The sequence below is a fragment of the Sorex fumeus genome, unplaced genomic scaffold, assembly GCF_029834395.1.
Source record: "Sorex fumeus unplaced genomic scaffold, SorFum_2.1 ptg000129l, whole genome shotgun sequence".
NCBI lineage: Eukaryota > Metazoa > Chordata > Mammalia > Eulipotyphla > Soricidae > Sorex > Sorex fumeus.
The window spans coordinates 15,910,995-15,925,434 of record NW_026606186.1 but is presented as its reverse complement, the minus strand read 5'-3'; positions in this window follow the sequence as shown (position 1 = coordinate 15,925,434).

Sequence of the window (14,440 nt, the reverse complement as noted above, 5' to 3'; positions counted from 1 at the left end):
AACTTAGGGGCTCATGCAAGATCAGAGTTGTTAATTATAAGTGTTAGACATTGGGAATACCAGTCTATAAATATTTTTATTATCTCCACTATATTTTGTAATTCTGGGTAGTAAGATTTAGTATTCAGAATCTGTTGATAAAGAGAAACATACAAGAATATTCTAAGTGTTCCGCATTCTGTATCAGCTCTGTCCATGAGAAATGTAATGAGAGCTACCTAAACTTTCTTCATAACTTGCTGGTAGCCACTTTTAAAAAGTTGAAAAGAATGGGTCAGAACTATAGTACAGTGGGTAGGGCATTTTGTCTTGCATGAGGCTGGGTTTGATCCCTGAGAACAGAACTAGGAATAAGCTCTGAACATCACTGGTGTGGCCCCCAAATAACAGAAAACTAAGAAAAGGAAATAGGTAAAGTAATTAAAACAACATGTTTTATTTATTCCATACAGTAAAATATTAATCTTGACATGTCATTAACATAAAAATAGATATTTTGTATTTGTAAAAAATAATTTTTCTTGGAAATCTAATATGTCTTTGCCCTTAAATAGAGTGACCTACCAGTTGTCTTCTTTAGAATTGTCCAGATGTTCCTGTTAAAGTTCCTCCTAGAGAAATAATAATTACCGGGCAAATTGGAATTATTGGCAATATGCTTAGAGGAAAACTAAATTTTCACACTAAAATTTTATTAGAAATTTCTAAATTCTATGTAGAAAATGCCGAAAGATTAAAAGAGATTCAGATGTGAACATCATTTCAAATGTAATTGAAATATTTTTAATATAGAATTGAGGATTCATCTTTAAGTTTAAAATTGAAATTATGGCAGAAGAAGTAAATAGGGGTGCTTGCCATGAATGAGACCAAACCCAGTTTGATCTCAGAACCATGTACGGTCTCCTGTGAACTGCTAGAAATGACCCCTGAGCCAGGAGTTAGCCCTGTGCACCACCAATGCTCCAAAACAAAACAATAAAAATGAATTAAATAGCACAGCGGGTAGGGCGTTTGCCTTGCACGCACCCAACATGGCCGACCAGAGTTCGATTCCTCCGCCCCTCTCGGAGAGCCCGGCAAGCTGCCGAGAGTACTCGATATGCCAGACACAGTAACAACAAAGTCTCCAATGGAGACGTTACTGGGCCCGCTCGAGCAAATCGACGATCAACGGGAGGGCCAATAGTATATTTCTCTCAGTAACTATATTTCAAAAATTAAAAATTGACTGTCTTGAAGTTCCAAAATTTATTTGAACCTTATTATAAAAATGAAAGTTTCTCAGTGCTCACCCTGAAATCTAACTTTTTCAGAAAATTACCTTTTATTAAAGAAATGTAAAGAACTTCTCAATTATACCCAAGGCTACTATAATTCCCCGGATTAATTGGGTCTATAGGTTCTACACCAGGTAATGTCATTTTTTTTATTATAAGCTCCCAGTAAAAGATCAGTAACTTCTTGATGTTTATTTTCCTACATTAAGAAGTGTCTTTTGATTATTTTTTTAAATAGGTTTTAAATTAATTAATTTGTTTGTTTGTTTGTTTGTTTTTTGGCCACATCCAGCAATGCTCAGTGCTTACTCCTGACTTTATGTTCAGGGATCAATCACGGGAAAGTTTGGGAGACCATTTATGGAGCAGGGATTAAATCCAGGTTGAAGAACTGGTCTTCAATAGAAAGCTTACTTCAAAGGTGGAAAAGTGGGGGTATAGGAAAGTAAGTCTGTTGGGAAAACAGTTAGATAATGCTGGAGAAAGGTAAACACTTTGGTGGAGCGTGAGGTGCTGTAGTGTATTATGTATGAGACCTATGACTATTGTAAATCATGGCAACTAAAATAAAATTTTTGAAACTCCAAAGAATTGCCTTTGGAGCTGAGGCGGGGGACTTGTCATTGTATTGCATGTTTTGCTGAACATCATCTTACTGCACTATGTTGCAGAGATATCACCACTGCTTAAAAGATACTACACATGGGAGTTTTATTAAAAATTAGTTTAAGAATTTTTTCTGAAAAATCTTTGGAACAAGTGGGTTGATAATGGTGTAAAGTAGCAGTGAAAGTACTTTATGAAAAAAGGAAGCCTAAAGTTTATTCATTCATTCATTCATTCATTCATCATCCTGTTATTCGTCGATTGCCTCGAGCAGGCCCCAGTAACGTCTCTTTCATCTTAGCCCTGAGATTATATTCAAGGCTCTTTAGGAGAATGAGACCCATCATTGTTACTGGTATTTGGCATATTTGGTACGCCAGCCACGGGGAGTTTGCCAGACTCTGCCCTGTGGGCAGGCTACATTTGATAGCCTGCAAGTTTGTCCAAAGTAGGAATGAGATAATAAGATGTCATAAAAAGATGTTCTGATAAGATGTCACGCGGCCGCAAATGCGGCCGCGCGGTTCCGGGAGCTGGATTTTATAGTCTCTGAGTCTTGGCCATTGATGGGATTACACGGCGCCAGGGGGCCAGGTGGTGGGTGTGACCCCCGCCTACTGGAATTTGGAGGATCTGGGTGGAGGATGCTCGACTCCAATTCGAGTAGGCTTGGAGATCTCGGCCCCGGAACCCGCGTGGCTTTGTCCCTCTGCCAGTACCTTAATGTGTGCGGAGAGTGGTCTCGGCATGGTGATGGCTGGTCCTGGAGGTCTTTGGCTGCCGGAGCCCTGGTCGGGGCGGGGAGGAAAGCTCAACCCGCCCCCCTCCAAGGGACCCCGGCGAGGAACAGCCAGGCGCAGGGGCAGGAGACTAAAGTATATAGGCATTGCTTATTCATGCACTCCATGCTGGAATTATGAGACAAGTGACAAGACACCAGCCTTCGTGTTGGATTTGCTATAGGCCATGTGCTAGTCTTTTCTCTTGTTTTTTTCTAGACTGATTTCACACCTTTAACATTCTTGTGTTTTGAGTCTTCAGTCAACCATCCATACTCAAAGCATCTCAAACACCATGCTATTTATAACACCAACATAATATAATAACATATTTCTAAGATTATAACCAAGAAACACAAATATTGAAGGGTGGGAATTAAAAAGTGGATCTAATTCAAATGCAGGTATTTTACCTCAATGAAATGCTGGCTAGAAAGATAAACAGACAACATAGAAACCAAACTTTGTTTCTTTGGTTGTTTTGGTTTGTTTTGTGATCACTTCTGGAAATACTTTTAAGCTATTCCTGCCACCTTGCACTAATTTCACTACTAGTGATGCTCACTCAGTTGACCACTCAGGGCTCAGAATCAAACCTAGTATTCCTAGATATAAAATTTTTACTCCAGTCCTTTAAACTATATCCCAGTTTAGAAATGGAAGTTTTTGTAGGAACTGGAGGCATTGATGCCTCTTGCAGGAAACAAAGAGCTTTACCAAAGCCAGGTTTCTGGAAAATTGTAGGATTCTTGTAATATATAAATTAAACTCTCACAGTTCAAAAAATATCAAGAAGGCATGCTTTCTCTCTATGGTTCAGGCAGAAGGCTGAAGCATTATTTTTATAGTGAGAATTGAAAAACTTAGCATGTGGCATATATGCATGGCAGGGTCAGGATTTATGCTATTGACATAGGGTAGAGATCACAAGTGAGTAAAACAAAGCAAAACAAATACCACTCTAAAACCATTACAAATCTCATGGTTTTGACAGAAATAAATGGAAAAAACCACACTGTGGAGATACTTCTGAAATGCAGGGTATATGTGCCTGCTTTAGACAGAAGGGGAAATAATGTGGGCAAAAGACCATCACAGGAAATAAACATAATCTAAAGTTACAAATTACTTGAGGAAATAATATGCCACATGGGAGATCAACAGAAATAACAAAGCTGAAAATTAATACCCAAGAAACTGAAATTATAGAATATGAGAGACTATTAAATAAATGCATTTTAAATGATGATCAAAAGAATATAGAAAAAAACAAATTCAAACAAAAATATGACAAGAAACTATATATTTTTTAATTTGGAAAAATTAGATACCTAGAAAAAATATATAGAGGAACCTAAATTTTAAGAAAATCCATCTCAGAGACAAATGATAGATTAAGGTAAAGGTAATGTAATCGACGTTGATCGTTGATTTGCTCGAGCGGGCCCAGTAACGTCTCCATTGGAGACTTTGTTGTTACTGTGTCTGGCATATCGAATACTCTCGGTAGCTTGCCGGGCTCTCCGAGAGGGGTGGAGGAATCGAACTCGGGTCGGCCATGTTGGCCGCTTGTAAGGCGAACGCCCTACCGCTGTGCTATCGTTAGATTAGTTGTAGTTAAAGAGAAAATTAAAGAATTGGAAGATAACAAAGGTGAAGTTGTAGCACAGAGGTACTAATTTTGCAGAGATTTAAACAAATACAAAGAAAGAGGTTAAGGTCTATGAAATAGATAATTAAATATAAATGTGATTTTAAAAAGGAATTCTGTTTCCAGCAGCAAGAATAAACTTGAAGGACATCATGCTAAGTGACATAAACCGAATATAGGAAAAATACTGCATGATTTTACTTATATATGGAATCATATTAGTCAAAATGTTAGCAAGCAGTCAGTAGAGCAGTGATCTCAAAAAACTGGGGATAGTGGTGGAAATGACTAGATGCTAGTGAAAGATAAAAATTCAATTATGAGTAAATACCATGGAGTACTGAACATAGAGCAATGAGAGGTATCAATAGTGTACTCTATACTTGAATATTGCTAAATGCATACAACTTGTGTCCTTCCTCAAAAGTGAAAGATAATAGTATCATGTATGATGATTTGTAGATAAATTAACTTGATTATGGTTATTATTTCACAGGGCATATGTATATCAATACACCTGTCCTTTCTTCACCATTAACATTTGTGTCATTGACCCTGTTACTGACCAGATCTTTTTACAGCATTGGAGTGAGGGTGAAAGTATGCTGCAGACACGCTATATTTCTACCACCTTTCAGGGGCACAAGGAATTGGTGCCATTGTGAGACATTTTTTTGGAAACAAAAGACAAGTTATACAACTTGGGCATATACAATTTTTAGTTATCAATTACACGACATAAAACTGAAAAAAGACTTGGCTTAAAAAAAATCTGTTTACTAGGCTGAAGCGATAGCACAGCGAGTAGGGCATTTACCTTGCACACAGCCGACCGGGTTCAATTCCCAGCACCTCATATGGTGCCCTGAGCACCACCAGGAGTAATTCCTGAGTGCAGAGCCAGGAGTAACCCCTGTGCATTGCTAGGTATGACCAAAAAGTGCAAAAAAAAAAAAAGAACAGAAAAGAAAAGAAAAGAAAGAAAAAATCTGTTTTCACGATATCTGGTTCTTTCCATTGTTCCCTAGGAATTCAAGCCTATGAACCAAGATTTTGAAAAGAGATAAATCAACACATTTGAAAGAAAATAATGAAAGTTTTATGATTTGCCATCAGTGATGACCTTATTAGGTATCCAAGAGAAAGAATATATTATTTGAAGTTTTATTTTATTTGGTTTATGATCCTCACCCCAGTGTACTCAAGGCTTATTTGTGGCCCTGTTCTCAGAAATCACTCCTGACAAGACTCATAGGACCATGTAGGGTACTGGGGGATAGAACCCAGGTTATCCACATGCAAGACAAGTGCCTTTTCCACTCTACTATCTCTTCAGCCCCTATTCAAACTTTTTAACAGTTAATAATGGGCTTAAGGATATTTTAGTGGCTTTACTTTGCTTACAAAGTTATACACTCCATATGGAGTTGTATAACTAAATTGGGAGGGAGATCAGAAAAATTTGACAGTAGTAAAAGTTTCCTGAACAACCAAAAATTAATTAAAAATCAACTGAATTATGAATCCAAGGTGTTTCTGAAAGAAGTTTCTTAAGATTGCATTTCTCAGGTAAAATATCATGTGTGGTAAAGGTTTAAAAAGACCTGGAATGGAACATTTGCCTTATATTCATCATACTAAGTTTAATCCCTAGCATTGCCAAAATGTGATCCCAGTTCCACAAATGTGACCCTTGGCACACTACACCAAAATATGTAAAATTTCCAAACGTGCAACCCAGGAATACTTCAACAATAAGACTGACAAGAACAATAAAGGAAGGAGAGGGAAAAAGAATGAAGGAAAAAATTTAGTAAACTCTCGGGTACTAAATTAGAATATACAAATCACTGATATTCCCAAATAGTAAAAGAAATTTTTAGAAAATGTGTTTTAAGAGGATATTCACAAAAGATAACATATGTTTAAACTCTAAAGGAATAAATACAGTCAAAATATACATAAACTTAATATAAAAATAAAAGTATAAATCTTTATGAAATATATGGCAGAACATCTGAATATTAGTCAATCAGGTTTCTAGATACAAAAATCCAATGACAATTCACAAATTCACAAATTCTATAAGATTTAAATTTTATGCTTAGTTTTGAACACAAACCCAATCATCATGTCTCATTATCTTGAAGCATTAAAAAGATTTCTCCTAATCAGGTACAGGACAAGGATGTCCAATTTCTGCACTTCTATTTGACATATCATTTGAAGTCCTGGCTAAACTACCAGGCAAGAAAAAAAAGGGATCAAAATTATTTAAAAAAAAAATAAAACAGAACTCAAATTATCGCTATTTTCAGATGGCTTGATTATATATATAGGAGACCCTACAGAGTCCACAAAAATGCTCCTAGAAATAATAAATCAATACGATAAAGTGGTTGACTACAAAGTAAATACATGATAATCAGCCACATTTTTAATACAAAGAATGAATCAAAGAGCAAATGAGGAGTCTAGTCCATGTAAAATAGCATCCCCAAATATCAAGTATCTAGGAAGCTGCTTAACAAAAGATGTGGAACATCTATACCATGATAACTTTAACTCACTTAAGAAAAAGAAGACCATAATAAATGGAAAAATTCCCAAGTTCAGAGACTGGAAGAATAAATATTTTTAAATGACAATCTAACCTAAGCTATTATATAGATTCAATGCAATCCCCATCCAAATTCAGACAACATTCTTCCAGGATCTAGAAAAGTCAATAATAACGTTTGTATGGAATCAGAAAAGACCACAAGTAGCCAAAACCATACTGAAAAATAAGAAAGGGGGAGGTATTTCATTATCTAATTTGAAAGTGTATTATAGAACTATATTGATCAAAACTGCATGGTACTGGAATAAAGATAAACTCTCTATTCAATGGGTCAGAATCTAATATCCTCCAACAAAACCCCATATAGGGAAAACTGTCCATACTAAGCATTCTCAGTAGACTTAGAATTGTGCTACTATATGACCGAGCAATTCCACTTTTGGGCATCTCCCCCCAGACATAAAAACACTCCTCAAAAAGGCATATGAATACCATAATTCATTGCTACTCTCAGTACTCAGGAGAGAGTCAGAGAAGGAAAGAAATCTAGTGGGGAAGAAGAGAATGGGAAGTAATGGGTGAACGGGCATCAGCGCTTCAGTTATACTGGTAATACAGCTCAGTGGTATTAGCCACATATCGGAAACGCATACTCAACAAAACTCTAAACATAAGATCTCAGTGGCAACCACTGAAACCTTGTAATATGTCTGTCAAGTTGACAGGCGGGGGTAGAGTGGGACTTGGGGAAGGGAGGGAATATGGGAATGCTGGCAGAGGGAAGTTGACAGTGATGATGGGATTAGTGAGGAAACGCTTTATGCCTAAAACTCAACTATCAATAACTTTGTAAATCACGGTTCTTTAATAAAAATAAACGAATATTTAAAAAATATTGCTTCTAGTGATCAAATGGGAGGGATGCGGTCTTTTTGTTGCAATGCAAAACATTTTTAGTTTGATGCAGTCCCTCTAATTTATTTATGGGTTATATTTTTGGTGTCATATATAACAATTCACCACCAAGATCAATGTCAGAGTTCTCTACCCACATTTTTTTGGAGGTTTGCAGTTTTAAAATCTTATATTTAAGTTTTAAACCCTTTTCAGGTCATTGTGTGTGTGTGTGTGTGAGTAGTGTGTCTGTTATCATTCTTTTATATCTGAGTATCTTATTTTCCCAGCACTATTTGATGAATAAAAAAAACTTTCTTCTCTGAGAATTATTGAAAGACTTAGTTTTATTTAAAAGACAATTATCCTTAATTGTTGGTCAATATTAAATAACCTGTCAAATCAACATTTTTAACATTGAAAATGAGAAACTGATACTAAGATTTTCAAGAAAATATGAGAATAAGAAAAACTAGAACAATTTTGGCAAAGAATACATGAGGTCATACTTTTAAAAATCTAAACCTTATATAAAGTATAATAAATAAGACACTAAATATTTAGCAAATATTTGTTAAACAATAACAATTGACATAGTGTGGTTTCAGAATGACGAAAACCAACAGAAAAAAATCAGAATTCATCAACAAATGCTTATTTTTAATGTTTGCTGATTTTTAACTGAGGTATCAAGGTAATAGTAAAGAAAATAATCATCAACTATGATTTTTGTTCAAAAGTAAACACACATTCAATTATAAATTTTGACGCTTAACTTGCATCTCCAAAAAAAAAATTAAGTCAAAATAGGCCATACACCTAAATATAATGACTTAATATCTTCTAGAATAAAGCTTACATTGAACTATGTTTTGCCTTTTGTTTCAGTGGAAGTGAGAAAAGGGGTGATGGGGTGATGGGGGTTAGTATTTGGAGTGACAGTTCAGATAGTCAGTATGACCTGTTTGATGTTTTGAAATCTCACTTATATGGGATGTAACCAATCAGCAGAAATAGCTAAAGGCAGTAATAAGCAATATATCTTAACAAGGGCCACCACACAAAGGAGTATTCAGATGGTTAGACGATGGCTACTAGGAAGGAGAAGACAACAAAACTATGCAGATGGTCAGAAGAGCAGCACACTTGGAGTTCCTGCTGGGGCAGCTCCCAAGCCACCTGGACTGAGTAAACTGTGAGATCTCTCTGGGGTTACCATAGGCAAAATTCCAGACATTGGCTATGGACTAAAGCCAGGGGACCAAATGCTCCCCAGAGAGTAGTACTGATTAATTAATCACCTTTGGCATCATGGTTTGCAATATAGGTACCAAGAGGTCATTGTGTTTGTTCAGGGATTTTAATACTTTTACCATGAAGGTATAATTGGAGTAGCTTTTTGAACTGGGTGGCAACTTTGGGGTGTGGCATGACTGCCAGGGCTTCTGGAAATACAGTGAGTGGGGGTGGAATCCCATCCTGATTTTAAGAAAGCCTGGAGATTTCCATCACAAAACTGGCATACCTAATTTTCATCTTGGTGAGGTCCATCTTGAGATGGTGGAGTCTATCCAGGGGCATGGCAGCAATTTTGGATTGTGGAAGCAAGTGGCTGCTGGGGACTCTGTTTGGGTGGGCACTGGACTAACCCATCTCCCTCCCAGGTGCCCTGGATTATTCAGCCTTGTGAAGGTTTGAAATTTACTGCAGCTTTTTAAATCTCTTTTGGATTTGTTTATGGTTCTCTAGAGCAATGTGTGTTGAAGAGCTTACATGGTAGCATCAGATTTTTTTCATACAGTTGACGGCGGGAGCTTCTGGGAGTATAGGAAAGTGGGGGTATAGTCCATCCTGAATTTAAGAAAGTCTGGATATTTTAGTCACAAAACCCTCATACTAGAATTTTCAGTAGGTTAATTTCTCGGTGAGGTCTCTCTAGAGACAGTGGTGTCCCACCGTCAGGGACATGGCAGCGATTTTAGATTGTAGGAGATAGTGGATGCCAGGGACCTTGTTTGGGTGACACTGGGCTAACCTACCCCCTCCAATATCCCACAAATTTGAGAAGAATTTCTGCATTTTTTTGATCTTTCAAAAGATGAGGGGCTGGAGTGCTAGCACAGCAGGTAGGGCATTTGCCTTGCACGCAGCCAACCCAGGTTTAATTCCCAACATCCCATATGGTCCCCCAAGCACTGCGAGGAGTAATTCCTGAGTTCATGATCCAGGAGTAACACTTGTGCATCACCAGGTGTGACCTAAAAAACAAACAAATAAATAAATAGATAGATAAATAAATAAATAAATAAAGATGTACTTATGAGTTCCTGGAGTAAGGCCAATAAATGAGCTTATATGGTAGAGCCAGAGGTGGTTTGTGGGCGTGGCTCCCACATGCATTAGATTTAGAGGTTTAGTTTCTTGGAAAACTTGGTTCCAAGTTGTTGGAGTATGGCCAAGGTTGAGAAGCAACTTCGGGATGTTATCAGGAAGACTGAGGGCTCCATCAGGCTGTGAAACTATTGCCCAGCAGCATCAGGTTGACCTGCCAGTGGCACTACGCCCTCTGGGTTCCAGTGGTGGCAGCAGCGGCCACCTCAGCCAGCTAATGTGCACAGCTCAGGTGCCACAGTCACCATCCAGCAGAACCTGACCAGGGAGCACATGCCTCCATCTTCGTGTCTGGTCTCCAGGCAACCGGAGCTCAGGGAGATTTTCCTCTATAATATGTTGCAGGCGGCACCAGCAGTGAGGACTGATCCAGGATAGCAGTGGTGGCAGGAATGCCCTGCCAGTTGGCAGTTCCTGGGGCCACCCGAGCTGAACCCCCATGGAGGGAAACCAGGGCGTCCTCCTCAATCCAGAACCTGCACTTCATGGTGGTGCCAGGTTGGACCGGAAGAGCACTATTGATTCACACAAAAAATCTGCTGCCAAGGCAGCTCGCTGCCCAGAGCACCGAGGCCGTAGCTTCACCAGCATTGACACTCGGGGCCACACTGTTGCAATCTTCACTAGAAGCAGCGTTTCTAAAGCTTTCAGAAGCATATTTGGAGGCAAGTGATGGCTGAGAGCTCCTGAAATTTTGACAAAGTTGACACTAAAATCAGCCTGTCATTTTCTCTTCATTCAACTGTTCATCCATCTCTTCAAGCAGGAGGTAAATATTTGATGATTTCAGGGAGGCTGGAGGTACAACGGACCAAATGGTGACCAAATGGTGATAGGTGCAGATGATCTTGTATTCATGATATTGGTGATCACACTGTAGACTTTGGTACATTTAGCAGTCACTCATTTCATAGGTGATAATAGAAAATTATATTAGGATTTCACATGAAGGAGATCTATGAGATCTACTGTATAAAGGACTGCTACGGGAGAAACCCCAGATGGAAAGAAAAAATAAACCAACATCTGGAAAAGAAGGAATAATTAGGTGAAGAGGGTGCTTGGAGAGAGTATTTCCTGTCTCCACAACCACAACCACTTAAACAGAGACAGTATCTTTTTCCCACTTCACAGCATCCTCTTGTTCATTCCTTTCCTTCTTATTTCATGTCTTGTTTTATGGCTTGAGTGTAGAGAACTATACTCGACCACCATCATCTTGTCAAAACCTTCTACCACTGACTATATGTTACCTCTAGCCTGCCTTCTAATACCCTCCACCCATTCCCATTGCACTGGTTAGTATCTTTAGTTTTGTAATCCAAGAGCAAGGATTTTTCATTGTTCAGTACTGTCTATTCACTTGTTTTGTTTCTTTGTATTCCACAGATAAGTGAGAGCATCTGATATTTTTCTTTCTTCCCATGATTTACCTTACTTAATATGGCACTCTCCAATTTTATCCAAATTGCAGTGAACTGCATTATTTCCCAGTTTGTAGCTACATAATATTCCATTGTGTATGTTTATATATATGTACATATACATAATGGAATATGTATGCATGTATGTATGTATGTATGTATGTATATATGTTGCAGCTGATTTCTCCAATCATCTGTGTTGGACATTTGGATTTGTTTTCATTTCCTGAACATTGCCCCATGTGCTACAGTGAACATATTTTTATTTTTTTATATTTATTAATTTTGTTTTTTGGGTCACACCCGGTGATGCTCAGGGGTTACTCCTGGCTCTGTACTTAGGAATCACTCCTGGCGGTGCTCAGGGGGCCATAGGGGATGCTGTGAATGAAACCAGGTTGGCCGCATGCAAGGCAAATGCCCTACCCGCTGTACTATCACTCCAGCCTCTAATATATTTTTAGATATGCACATATCTTTTCAAAATAATGTTTTTTTGGGGGGTTGGAGGGTGGATGTAAATACTAAATAGTGGAATTGCAGGATCGTATGAAAACTCCATTTTTTCTCCTCATTTTATTTTTTTCCATTTATATTTTAATGGAAAATATAAAAATGTATCACTGATGTTGGGTAGTATTGGGCTATACTAGCATGCTGCAGGGACAAATGGAGATGTTACTGGCCCCTGCTCGAGCAAATCCATGAGTAATGGCATATCGAGTGATCAAGTGATATCACTGATATAGACAGTGATATACACATTTACAAAGTTGTTTATGGTTGGATTTCAGTCATAAAATGTTCCAACACCCGTCCCTTCACCAGTGTACTTCTCCCCCGCACCAGTGGTCCCAGTTTCCCAGTTTCTCTCTGTCCCCTCTTCCATCCCACTACCTCCCACTATGTCAAGAACTTTTCTTCTCTCTCTTTCTTTCTCTGTATTTGTGTGTCTGTCTGTCTGTTTCTGTCTCTGTCTGTCTCTCTCTTTCTCTGCATCTCTGTCTCTTTCCATTTGGGCCTTTTGGTTTTCAATACAGATAATGAACGGTTGTCAGGTATATCTCTTTACCTGTGTCCTTTGACCTCTACACACTCTTATGGTAAGTGGAAGTTCTATTTTTATTTTTTTAAGGAAACTTCATAATGTTTTTCATGGAGGTTGAGCCAGATAGCACTTCTGCCACCAATAAGGGCTCGTTTTCTGCATCATTCCTGCCTACAAAAATTATTTCCAGTATTTCTAATGTAGACCATTCTTACTGGTGTGAGATGATAAAAGATGGTAGCATTGTAGCACTGTCCTCTCGTTGTTCATTGATTTGCTCAAGCGGGCCCAGTAATGTCTCCATTGTGAGACTTTTTGTTACTGTTTTTGGCATATTGAATATGCCACGGGGAGTTTGCCAGGCTCTGCCGTGCGGGCAGCATACTCTTGGTAGCTTGCCGGGCTCTATGAGAAGGGCGGACAAGTGGAACCAGGGTCGGCCGCATGCCCGGCAAACACCCTACCTGCTGTGCTATTGCTCCTACATAAATATCATGTCACTCATTTTTCATATTTTGGTAAAACCTAGTGTTTGTTCCAGGTTCCCTTAAAACTGGAGTGGAATGTATGTCTTACTTTACCCTAGAAGGCCTTACTTTACATCTATATGCTAATGTAATTACTCTTTTCATTTTCAAAAGCATCTAACATTGGTAATAGAGTATATGACCAACCTACTCAACACAATTTAGTCTTTCAAGATCCAAGAGCTATTTCGGTTGTCATAAAATATCTAAATTGTTACTCTCTCTCTTCTCCAATCCTTTCCTAATTTATATTTACAGTAGCTGCCTCCTCTAATTCTTCCATATCATTGGGTTTACAGAACCTCCCTCCTTACACCACAGCAGGTGACTATTGATTTCTTAGGCCTTCCCATATTTGGAGGCAGCAAGGAAGACTATTCTGAAATCTCTGTCTACATATTGAATAATCAGGGATATGTTTCATTTCATATTCAATAAAATTTCAAATGCATTTGAACTAAAGCTCTTTTTCTTTATGTTTTAAATCCTAGGTGCAATTTAAGCAAAATATAATCTCTGGATTTGATTCACAAAATGTGATTTTCTATAGGATATTTGATATATTCTTTTAAAACATGTACATTATATTTTCCCCCTTTTCTTTCAAATACCAGGATGCTGTTTTTTTACATATAAAACCCCACATTCTGAAAAATTCTATATATATATAAATAAATATATTTGAATCTTGTAGAACGAAGAAGAGTTATATCTGATATCTGGCTCTAAGAGTATTTTATTTCTCTCCATTCTCCCCCCCACCAAATTCCTGCCTCTGTTTTTTTCTTAATATGAAACAACACTAGCAAACACTGAAAATTGATTGCATATGACTTTATTTTAGATCAGCGGTTTGTTAAAAAGTGGGTTTGTTAGAAAATCTTCTTATGCTCTTTTGTGCTTCATGAAAGTTTCTGAATTGATTTATTTTTCATACTTTGTACTTTATAAACATTTTTTCTGTTTAAACCTTGAAATTGACATTTAAAATATTGATTGGGAAGGGTACAGAAGAAGATTTAGACTCTTCACACTCAGGTCCTGTTTCAGAGGTCAGGGATAGCTTATTTCTTTAAATACAAAATATTTTTATTTTGGACTAGTTTAGATTTGCATAAATACTTCAAGAATAGTATAGAGAGCCCCTGTTATTCCTTACCCACTTTCTCCTATTAGTAAACTCTTTCCTTGGTAGGACTCATGTCTTACCACTAAAGAGCTAAACTTGAACATGGTTATTAATTAAATGCCACTCTTGATGTGGATTTCACCTGTTT